At 49.2% G+C, this 11,986-nt stretch overlaps 1 long non-coding RNA gene across 1 annotated transcript; it reads right to left on the bottom strand.

Annotated features, from left to right (window-relative positions):
• Positions 1-922: 922 nt before the first annotated feature.
• On the bottom strand, positions 923-10,257 carry LOC143015378 (uncharacterized). Its single transcript, XR_012965416.1, has 4 exons — positions 10,194-10,257; positions 8,802-8,887; positions 7,834-7,931; positions 923-2,907 (listed from the first exon to the last, which is right to left on the bottom strand). It is a non-coding gene; the product is annotated as an uncharacterized LOC143015378 (long non-coding RNA).
• Between the last annotated feature and the right edge of the window lie 1,729 nt (positions 10,258-11,986).

The raw sequence follows: 11,986 nt of genomic DNA, 5'->3' as shown, positions 1-11,986 counted from the left end.
GGTGCTGTGCGCCATCACCGGACAGTTACCAGGCCTCCCTAAAGAGGGCAGTCAAGCATGGGCTTTCCTGCCTCCCGCTCCGTCTCCACAGCTCCCAGCGGCCACTGGCTCAGGAATTCACATTTCACACGGCTCCGATTTTCCAGCCATGGCGGAGAGGCGAAGCAATTAAAACGTCGCCGGGGTTTTTTAAGAGTGCGTCTCCCTCTCTCTCTGTTTCTCTCTCTCTTTCTCCTGTAGTGTAAATAGCATTCTCGTCGGCAAAAGCAGTAAAAATACAATAGTTGCGAGAAGGAACGATAGAAGAGAAGGAGGAGGAGGAGGAGGGAGGGGGGTGTATTGATTTATACCCGCATATTGTTATGGATAAAACAGACTCGCTCTTGTTCGCCTCGACACTTGGGATTCACAGCCGCTCGCCCGAAATGTGTCAATCAGACGGGAGCGGATCCAGACTCGGCTCGGCTCGGCTCGGCCCGGGACTCACGGAGCGGATCCGGGAAGCGAAGCCGGGCATGCCGGGCTGGACAGGGTCCGGAGCTTCGGGGGGATTTTTTAATCTAACTGCCTCTTAATGCTAAATGAAGGCTGGTTCCCTTTAGTGGCGAGGCTCCCTCTTCCTCTTCCTTTCCGCCCCCCCCCCCTCCTCTTCCTCGCCAGCAGAACGCATGCATTTGCTGCACATTCTCCACAGCAGGAGAGGAGCTTGTTCCTTTAAAGCACAAACGGACCTCTGCTTCCCTCGGCGGGTGTTTGTCGAAACACAAACACGTTTTATTTTGTTAATATTAATGATCTTTACCACATATTTGTCAGTATTGCTTCTTTCTCACTCAGACTCAGCTGTAAGGTGACTGCTTTTGCATCCGAACACATGTATGAAGATAACGTGAGACTACTTGTGAGTTCTGTTATTTGAACAAAAAAGTATTTATTTACAACACAGATGTACATATATACCCTTCAAAGTAAAAGCATAAGAAACATGACTTGTCTTCAAAGGAATCTTAAAGATGTGCGTAATACATGTTTGAAGCAACGTATAATGGATGCATTGATAACCCACACAAGTATGTATGCACACACACACACACACACAGGCAAAACTACATCTGCACACGCATCCTCACTCACACACACACACTCAATACTGTAATGTCCACACACACATGCTGTGATTGTTACATTCTCTCCTGTCCTTTCATCAGCATTACATCATGGGGTAAAATCAAACTGAATGGATCATATAGTGCCCGGTGTTTCCCCATAGGCTCTCACATACAGGCCTCTTACTAGGATCTGACCGCATCAAACGCTGAGGGGAGGAGAATCCTTTGGCCACGCCGCTGATCGGCCTTGTGACATAAAACACATCAAGAGGACACTGGAACACACTTTCAAAGGCCCTCGATCACACACACACACACACACACACACACACATATACGGCGCAGACAGGAGAGATACAGGAAACAACATGTTTGTGGTTTTGCTGTAGTTTCCCATCCGTCATGTTTTTAGATCGATGTACTGATTTGAGCGTGATCCACTGTCCGTCTCAAGTGTGCACAGAACTTAGAAGAGCTAAGATGAAGAGCAAAAAAATGTCAACAGATCGATCAATGTTGGATTTTAAAAAACAAACTTTTTAGCTTCACAGAAATGAATGTATGTTTTGGTGTGTGTGTGTGTGTGTGTGTGAGTTAATTCAGAGGCATGAAGTCAGACGAGCACAGATATGAAAACATCACATCTGCCAGAATTAGAGGTACAAAGTCACCTGGACCCTGAATGCACCTGAACAGGCTCTGCATGTGTGTGCATGTGTGTGTGTGTCTACATGACGTGGAATCATGATGTCATCTTCACAGACGCTCCCACTCTCTCTCACCCATCCAAATAAAGGTCTGGGAGAATTGACAGACTGATCCAATCGTCGTTTTATTCACATGTCGTTTTTTTTTTCCTTTTTCGTCGCTTTTGAAAATGCACTGTGATTCAGCAGAGGGAGGGAGCAAGAGGTCAAATGTTTATGGAGAGACGTCACACACATAGTGTGGAAAGAAACCAGAAAAAAAGAGAAAAAAGTTCACATCCTTTTTTAAAAAAATCTATTAGAAACAACATAATATGCAGAACAATACAATAGCATTTACAATACTTAAATTCCCAGTTCTTGTGAGAGTCCAGCGTAATTTTACAACAGTATACAGTATATTTTCCTCCTCCACTTGCTTCCCAAACTAGGAGTTGATATAGTTATGCTTTTTATCTTTCTTTTTTCTTTTCTCTCTCTTTTCTCTCCCAGGTTTCAATCCTATATATTTTCAAAGGGCGCCTCTTTAGTTGTGTTAGTGGCCTGACAGATACAGACGTTGGCTTCTCCTTGGTCCAATCCTGTCGTTCCAAAGAGTAGAGTAGAGCGCTCTTCACAAAAAGTCTCTGTTACATGTCAGGGAGTCTAGTATACATCAGCGGCTGCCACATTCTCCAAAGTTCTCACAAAATGACTCTCGCGTCATCAACGGCCTCAATCGCAAAGCGCTCTTAAACAGAGGAATCCACGTGAACCTAGTGGGCAGCAAAGGGGTGGAGTCTAGTACCGACTGGACAAGAAGCAGGGGGTCCAACGGGACAGGCATCAAAGGAGGAGTGGTGGGGGTGGGGTGGAAGGTGTTTGGGTCGGGCGAGATCTGATCTTCTCGACGATGCTGAGAAAGTAGACGGGGGTTGGAGCAGTCGTCGAGTTTCCACGGTGCGGGAATCAGCCAAATAAAGTCGGGAGTCTTGGAAGTGGACAGAGGGGGCGCTGTCAGTCGGTGCCGTGGAGGAAGTCAGGATGTCCCGTCTGCGCGCTCAGGAGGCCTCTGTGAGACGGGAAATCCCCCGGTGTGCCCCGCAGTTCTGCTGGAAGAGAGAAGAAGGACAGATAAGTCATGGGTGTGCGCACAGATAAACAGATAAATTGGATACTGCGATGAAGCGCGACGGCCAATCAGAGAAGAGATTTTAACTTTAATCCAAGAATTACAGCGTTCTCGACAAGTTTCAACCCACGGCCGACTGCTGAGGCAGCGACAATATGCACAAATCCGGAGCGTGTAGGAAGTTGAACGCAGCAGATAAAAGTGCAAAGTCATGCAAATATAAACAGACTGAACAACTGAGCTGATAAAAAAGAAGAAAGATGGATGACTTTGATGTCGTAAATTATTCATTAGATAAACACAACAGATCGCTCACAAAACCATTTCCTCATGTTACGTTTTCAAACGATTACAATCTCGTTTTACATTTTCAGGCCAACACGTGAACATGAGCAGTGCTGAGAGAGAGAGGGAGAGGGACAGAGAGTGAGAGAGACAGAGAGACAAGGAATGAGAAAAGCAGTGAGAGAGAGAGACAGAGAGAGAGAAAGACACACAAAAAGAGAGGCAGAGAGAGAGAGGGGGGGGGGGGGGGGGGGCAGGGAGAGGGACAGAGAGACAGAGAGAGAGAGGCAGAGAGAGACAGAGAGAGAGAGAGAGACAGAGAGAGAGAGAGAGGGTTTAGTGAGTTAATCCTACACCCCCAGTAATGCTACTTTAACAGTAAGAGAGGACTTAGAGACCAAACACGCACGATCGACTTGAAGTGATACAGAGTCCGTGCGGTGCTTAATGTTTCCTGGATAATCTGCTGGACTGAACCACAAGGTCGTCAGAATTAGCCTCCGATTGATCATTTTACTGTTTTTAGCCTTTGACCGTCAAAGCTAATGGCCACATACGGAGCGAGACGTCATACACCACCAAGACCTGAACCATCACTACCCGACATCGCCACACACTGAAAGATGAGGTAGAGGCGTCCAATAAGACGACAACAACCTCCATCCATCTCTGTGGGCGCAATGTCGCCGCCGAGGAAACCGCGGCCATTGTTGAGGAAACCAAAGATGGAGACGTGAGGTGAGGCGGATGGTCACCTGAGAGCGGCCCCGGGGCCCGTCCACGTGTACGACACACACACACACACATACACACACACACGATAAGCGCAGAGGGGAGCACTAAGGGCGAGACAAAAGCATGCAGGGAGACGGACAAGAAGCTGCACAGGGAGACAGACAATAGAGGCACGAACGCAAAGGGCCCTGGTTTTGTTTCTGTGACACTCACATTCATCAACGCTCACCTGGGCAACTCAGACCTGAGCTCATGTTACACACTCACAACCAAAGAGTGTAACATCTGTAATTATTACAGCTGCTGTGATTCACCAAAGAAAGAGAAGAAGAGCGCTACCTTCAGTAATGTAAACAGGAAGTGTAGAGCCTAAACACAGTATATTACCCAAAGTCCAAATCAATTCAATTAGATTGAATCAGATTATTACATCCAATAGTTTGTGGATGTTAAACATAAAGGCGCCGATGGATGTCAAGGTTCAGATGAGCGACATGTTTGCTTGCAAGTCGCTAATAAGGTTTTTCACTTAATAAGCCAATCAATATATCGAGCGGTAGGCCTCCCTTTCTTCAGACTCAGAGGGGGGAGGAGGGAGAAGGGAGGAGGGAGGGTGGGGTGATTCCAGAGGGGCCAAATCAACAGGGACACACATTCACATGGACAATACCAAGGGGGCACCAAATCCCCACCGGGATTTGTTTTTCCTCCGCCGTTCGTTAATAGTAAAAGTTCATCCAGCAGAAAGAGGAGTTGAGGGTGGGGAGGTGGGGGCGAGTGAGGGGAGCGGAGGGATCTTGACCTCTCAGCAGAAGGTTAACAAATTTGCGCTTAATGATTGGAGCAATGAATCCTGGGACAAAGGGTCTCCAGCCGAGCCTGGCAGCAGAGGGGTTACGGGCGGCGTTCACTCGAGCGTTTTCTGCCCCGACATTTTGGTAACAGCTCCTCTACAAACGGAGCGGGGGGAGAAGGGGGTGGAGGAGGAAAAATTCCATATGCTCTTTGCCGTAATTAATTCTTCCACCCTGCGATAACTATTGTCCTGGAACTGAAAATTACAGTTTTCGGGGGGCCACCCTCGGCTAATTTGACTGAAGGGGGCGAGAGAGGATGAGGAGAAGAGAGGGGGGGGAGAGAGCGAGAGAGAGAGAGAGAGAGAGAGAGAGAGAGAGGGCGAGGGTCAGTGGAGAGTCATTCTCGCTCCTCTATCAAAGGCTCTGGCTAGCTTATGCTTGACTTGCCGGGCTTCATCTCTGCTGGCAGGTGTATTGTTTCACAGGGGGGATGTGATGCTCCTCGCTAAGCTCCACTAATTGGCTTTAGTTTTAACTAATGTTGCGGCGTCACTGCGCGGCACAACCTTCCTCGCCCGGCCCGCCGCCATAACCGCTCAATTTAGCCCCACAGTAACAAAAACCCGAGCTTGGCCTTAATGAGAACCTGCTTCTAAAATATAATGAACCTGCGCCGGCTTAATCAAATAAGACGACGCCCCCCTCTCGTAATAACCTATTAATTTAATTGGTCATGAAAGAATATAACACGTCGCTTACATTTAATTGACCTAGAAAGTGAACGCGAAAGTGGCGTTGTGGGGTTTGATGAAGAGGAGCTCAACTGGAGGAGATGATGAAGCTGTAAAGAACCAAAGCAAAGGCTACACGAGGAAGAGGAGCGTCTCTCCCTCTGCCCCTCCCGCTCGCCGTTTACTCTTCCCTCACTGTGCCGTCTCTTCATCCTCCCTCCCTCCCTCCCTCCCTCTGTCTCTCTCTCTCTCTGCCCTGGTCTCTCACTTTTTCTTTTTTTCCCCTCCTCTCCTCTCTTCCACCATGCGCTCGTCTTCCTCACCGCTTCGCCCCGTCTCGCGCAGGATTCCTCTGGTGGCCCAATTACGAGATTCAGCAGGCAAATTGAGGCTGTTTAAAGCAAGGTCTGCTGGGAAGGCTAGCAGCTGCTGGAAAGAGGCCGCTTGGACACGGCAAAGCAGCCCTCATGTTTACACACACACACACACACACACACAGACACACACACACACACACACACACACACACACACACACACACACACACACACACACACACACACACACACTGCACAGCCTTTCTATTACCGTGTCTCCCTGCATCTCAAATCTGAAAGATGCTCCTCCATGTGAGCTTTACTCTCTTTGTTTTGGTTGTGGACATGATAGGAAAAAAATGGTGGCATATTTATACACACGCACACACTCACACACACATGTGCATTCTGTGGAGGGTTAATGGTCTCTATTTTTGTAAACTGAATAAGTCAAATCCATTGGTCACACCTCTGCTGATGGCATATTTAATTTGGATCTAGTCAATTAGGCCCAGCTAAGCTCCATACCCTGCTGGCTACCTCCTCCATTTTGCACTAGTTCATGTCCCCCTCCCTGTGCCAGGAGTAATCCTATTACCATACACACACACACACACACATGCATACATACGCATAGACTATAAAGTTTGTACACGCCTGTTTGTATGTGTCCACACACACACACACACAAAAACACAGGTGAATGTATAGAGTGAATTCACCAATCAAGTTTGTATTTACACACATCCACACATCCACACACACGCACACACACACACATACCAAACAATGATGTTCCAGATCGATTGGACCCACAGCCGCTTTATACACACCACAATGTGACAACACCAAGCCTGTATACATCCAGAATTATGTGGGAGTGTATTTGGCTGGGGGGCAGGAAAGAGGGAGGGAGAGAGGGAGGGAGAGAGAGAGAGAGAGAGAGAGAGAGAGAGAGAGAGAGAAGGGGGCAGAAAGAAAGAAAGTGTGGTGTTTGTGTGAAAGAGACATATGAGGATGACATGTTGACAGAATGAGACAAACACAGAGAGAGAGAGAAAGAGAGAGAGAGACAGACAGACAGAGTGGGAGAGAGGTGTTGTCTCTCTGGTTAGTGTGTATATTAATGTGGCTCATGCATCAACAGCAACCCGGCAGATTTATGACACTTAAGGGGCGCTGACTCCCCCCCACTCTCTCTCTCTCTCTCTTTCCCTCTCTCTCTCTCTCTCTTTCTCTTTCTCTCTCTCTCCCTCTTCTCCTTGCACCAATGACGACTGCTTACATTTTTTGCCAATCAGTCTGTTGCCATAGCAACACCTTACCTGCCCCCCCCCCCCCCCACAACCCCACAACCCCAACCCATCCCTGCCTCCTTTCCTTGCCACCACCCCTTCCCTCCTCCCTCTCTCCTTGGTCCCATTCCTTTTCCTTCCCCCTCCATTCTGTCATGGCCCTCAGTTTGCCCTGCATACGCTGCACACACACACACACACTCTTCTAATAAAATTGTCAAAAAACGATGAAGTCACACGTGTGTTATGGTCATGTGCTTCTCTGTCTCTCCTCTCAGTGTTTTTCCTTCCTTCTCTCTGATATCATTGATGTTTGGTCCTGTGCTTCGGATATGTGAGTGTGTGAAACTGCTGCTCGCACACACACACAGACACACGCACGCACATACACAAGCGCACTCTCTATATACAAAGAGTTACAAGGTTGTGATCAAAGGCTCTTATCACCCGAGTAAAGCCGGAGAGGACGGTAGAGAGAGAGTCTGTTTATAACACAGAAAAACATTTAAACAAGAAGAAACTGAAATATTTGAGGGAAAAACATGAAAGAAATACAGAAATAAATGATCAGCAAAACACAACAGTTTTGCACGTTTTGAGAATTTACCCGCCGAAATGTTACGCCACCTTTAACAGCTGACCTTTGACCTCCTGATCGGCAGGGGGGCGGGGCCAGGCGGGTTATGGGGCCGGCACATGTGTAATGATAATGAATATCAGCTGTTTCTGGAGCAGTGTGTACTTACATTCCCCTTTGCGTTGCGATTGGTCAGACTGGGGCGGGGCTACATGTAGTGCCATTGTCCTTCCATGCCCATGTTCATGCCCATGCCACCCATCGGTCCTGAATGAGCACAGAGACAAACGGAGAAGCACATAAGGAAAAGACGACGGACATTGAAGGGAACTTTATTTTTACACAGGAAAAAAGGTTACACGCTCAAAGAGAACACGGATGGTTTCTCCTCTGTGAAACTAATATGACAGACGTGAGCAGAGAAACAGCCTTGGTTTAAGTCGGAGCGGAGTGGGTGGGGTGGGGGGGAATGGGTGGGGGTGGAGGGTGGGGGGTGTGGAGGTTAAGTAGCCTGGCAGTTTATCCAAACCTGCTGACTTTGAGCGCAGGGTGAGATAGGGTGAGAGACTTGAGAGAATCCCAGAAAACAGCGGATAGAGGAGGAGGAGGAGGAGGAGGAGGAGGAGGAGGAGAGGAGTTTAAGGGACAAACTCTGGGATTAGACCCGATGGCGTGAGAGAGTGACTGGAGAGGCTGAGCAAGGAGTGTGTGATGTGATTGACCACACCTGTTCTGGTACATATGTGTTTGCTTGGGGTGGTGCGTACCGGCGAGTGTCTCTTTGTCCTGTGTGTGTAGGTGTTCGTCACTACACAGCTTCTCCTTAAACCGGCGAGACAATTTTGTGTGTTTTGCTGCTATTGTGTGCGAAGTGCGTGTGTGTGTGTGCGTGCGAAACACAGTGACACCTCGTGAGAGAGCGGGGAGAGAGATAAGAGGATCAAAAGGAGGACGAAGGAGAGGGCAGCGAGGGCGCGAGACATGAGAAGGTAGGGCGAGAGGCACGAGACGGGCCCGGAGACAGCGAGGAGAGGGAGGAGAGAGACGGGAAGAGCAAGGGAGGAGAGGGAGAGGGAGAGAGAGAGGAAGAGGAAGAGGAGAGGAAAGGGAGCGACAGACACGCAGAGAAAGCCCTACCAGGTGGTCTGATTCCCATGTGCTGCTGGCCGTCCATGACGAAGCCCCCCATCGGCTGGCCATCTGGATTGTAGGGAGCTCCTTGACTTACTGTGGATGGAGGAGGAGACGGAGAGAGGGGGGTGGGGGTGGGGGGGGGAGGGAGGGAGGGACGGAGTGGTCAATTAGTGCTTTTAATTAAGGCTCAGTGGCCGAAGCGGGATCATCTGTCGGCCGGCGCACGCACACACGGAGCCGCCGCCATCCTGCCTCCTCCTCCTCCTCTGCCGTTAGCCCCGCGATCGACTTTAATGCACCTAAATACTTAAATAAGATCTGCCTGAGGTGCATTCAGGGCCAGCCGCAGCAACGGCGAGGAGGATGAGGAGGACGAGGATGTCTCACGGCACCTTGTGAAGTTGAAAATAACGAATCAGTTTTAATTAAAGACACTAATAAAGCATTTCCTGTCATGAACCTTCATCCTCTTTATCCGCCTGTAAAGATACCAAAGCTACTTGTTACTGAAGTTTAAGATGCCTAGTTAAGTGCCTTTGTTTCGCCATAATTTCTGCATAATCAAAGTACAAACTCCAGTCTTGTGAATCAGTTTTGCTTTGTGTCCCTGCAGGTTTGGCTCTGATAGACGGAGCCTGTAAGTGAGCGGCGGCCATAAGTCAGTGAAACTTGAGCGCGTTCCTCTTTCTGCACGCCATTGTTCTGCTCTCTCATAGAAATCCACTTACCTTCGATTTAGGCTGTTTGGGGGTCACTCAACCAAAAACAAGAACTCGGCCCCACTGAATGCCTTTGAACTTTACTGCGCCCCTAATGCCGCCCTGACCTCTGACCCCTATTACAGGTAATAAAGTTTACGGCAGTCCAAAACCAAGCCATGCACCAGGGGGACCGCTCACTCGCCCGCTCGCTGGCTGGAAACAGCCGCAAATAGGGAGGGGGAGCGGGGGAGCGGGGGAGAAGGTAAAAACAGGTCTGGAGCCAAAAAGCCAAACAACGGTTACCCAAAAAAAAAAACGGGCGTCTCTCTCTTCTGTTTTGGTTTGCACCAGGGAGGAAGGGTCGAGTGTTTTTTATTCCCTCTTTGCCTGGTTAGCAAAGAGAGGAGGGGGTGGGGGTGGGGGGGGCGGGGTTAAGAGCAAACTTTACTGAGAACACAGGTAGTTTTGTTTAAGAGCCAAATTATTACATTTTGTAATCAATCAATTGAATTTTCACCCCAAACTTCCAAACCTATTAGTGCTTGCGGGTTAAAGAGACACATTTTGATTCTTCGTTTTAGTTTTCGGAAACATTCCAGGACGGGGCCTGTATTTACCGGCTGAGGGGCCTCCAGGTGCATGGAGAGTGGACGGCTTGCGCTTGCGCGACTTGAATACAGTAACTAGAGGAGACTTGCCTGCACGGTTTGACTGGTCGATCATAGGCTGGACTATTCTCCTCCTCGCATTTATGAACCTGAAGGAGGAAGAAGAAGAGGAGGAGGGAGGGGGAGGGAGGGGGAAGAGGAGGAGGGGAGAGAGAGGGACACAGAGAAAACACAGTCAGTGTATTTCCCAAAACAAGATGAGGCAAAAATTGCTGACTAAGACGGAGAAAAACGTCCAGCTTGGCACCGAGCAGGAAAACAAACACGCTGCCAAACCAAGAGTCTTTCTCTAACTTAACCATAATAGAGGTACCAGGGAAATGACTCCAGCCCACAGCAGCCCTGAGCCCCCCGGCTAAAGCCCCACAAGAGCCGCGGAGAAAGTCACTTCTTCAACAAGCGAGTGCGTCTCGCTCCCAAACACGCTGAGCTCCACGACTTGTACAAACTCGCAGCGCCTCACCGTCACATCGGCCCGAACACTGGGGTCTTTGTGGGCTGAGGCTGGAGCAGGATTCTCTCTCTCTCTCCTTCTCTCTCTCACTTTGCTTGTTTGGAACACGTCAACCCATCTCGCTTTGTTGGAGGAGCTCCACCTCGCCACGCGTGCCGAGCGCCGGCTCGCAGTGTGGCGGTGGCGTGGGAGGTGTCGCTGACAGAAACATGTCACACCGCCGAGGGTGAGAGGCATTGTTTTGGGTGATACGTCGGGCTATGTTAAGACAGGTGAGCATGTGTTAGTCAGTGACAGCAGGGGCTGTTTTTAGTGTGTGTGTGTGTCTGTGTGTGTGTGTGTGTGTTTTCACAGGAGCAGTATTTGGCACATATAGCCTTGGACCAACCCCTTCACCCTGTGACCTCCAGTAAAACCACATGGTGAGGCACAATTGTTTGTATTTAAATCTGCTCAATCGTTCTTGATTTTGCACACACACACAGACCAACACACACACCAACACAGACCAACACACACACCAACACACACCAACCACACATCAACACACACCAACAGTTCTTGGACACTTCTTTTTTAATCTTTTTCTCTTTCTTCCATTCATTCTCACACATTCACACCACACACACACACACACACACACACACACACACACACACACACACACACACACACACACACACACACACACACACACACACGCCCTCTCCTCATACACACTCACAGTGGTCTGGCCTTGCTCAGGACTAACCCCTTGTGAAATGACCCTTTGACCTGTAATGACCCCGAGGAGAGAGGACTCATGGGGCTCCTGACTTGATTTATGTGCTCCTGCTGTTGTCCCACCGGACGCTTCCATTTCATCTCTAAAAGCGGGAGGGAATTAGTCAAATTTAAGCGAAACAATGACCCGCGCCTCTTCTGAGGCTTGAAAGCAAAGGGGGTGTGGACGGCCGAGGAGTATTTAAGGGGCACAGGAGAGGTGAAAGGGAGGAGTGCTGCTCCTTTGTTCCATATCTCTTAAAAACACGACTCTTCTAGCCGCTTTGTGGAGCTTCTTCTCCTCCACACTGATATCTGCCCGCAGAGCAAAACTGTTTGGAACTGAGACGGTGATTTTAGGAGGACGAAAGAGTCTTGACCTTGCAAAGCGTCTGTCGGTATTGTTCTGTATTTGTTGCAATAAAATATGTCGAATTGGAATTTGAGAGAGAGAAAGAGAGAGAGAGCTTAAGAGGAATGCAAGAATGCACTGACATGGCAGAGAACCATCAAATGAGAGAACGTCTGGAGTTTTATCACCAACACCCCCCTCCCTCTCTCCCTCTCTACCTCCCTCCCTCCCCTCCCCCCGCTCACTCCCAC

Source organism: Genypterus blacodes, unplaced genomic scaffold (genome assembly GCF_046128005.1).
Source record: "Genypterus blacodes isolate CSIRO-AG114 ecotype Tasmania unplaced genomic scaffold, CSIRO-AGI_Gbla_v1 ptg000195l_1, whole genome shotgun sequence".
Lineage (NCBI taxonomy): Eukaryota > Metazoa > Chordata > Actinopteri > Ophidiiformes > Ophidiidae > Genypterus > Genypterus blacodes.
This window is presented reverse-complemented; position numbering and strand designations above follow the sequence as displayed.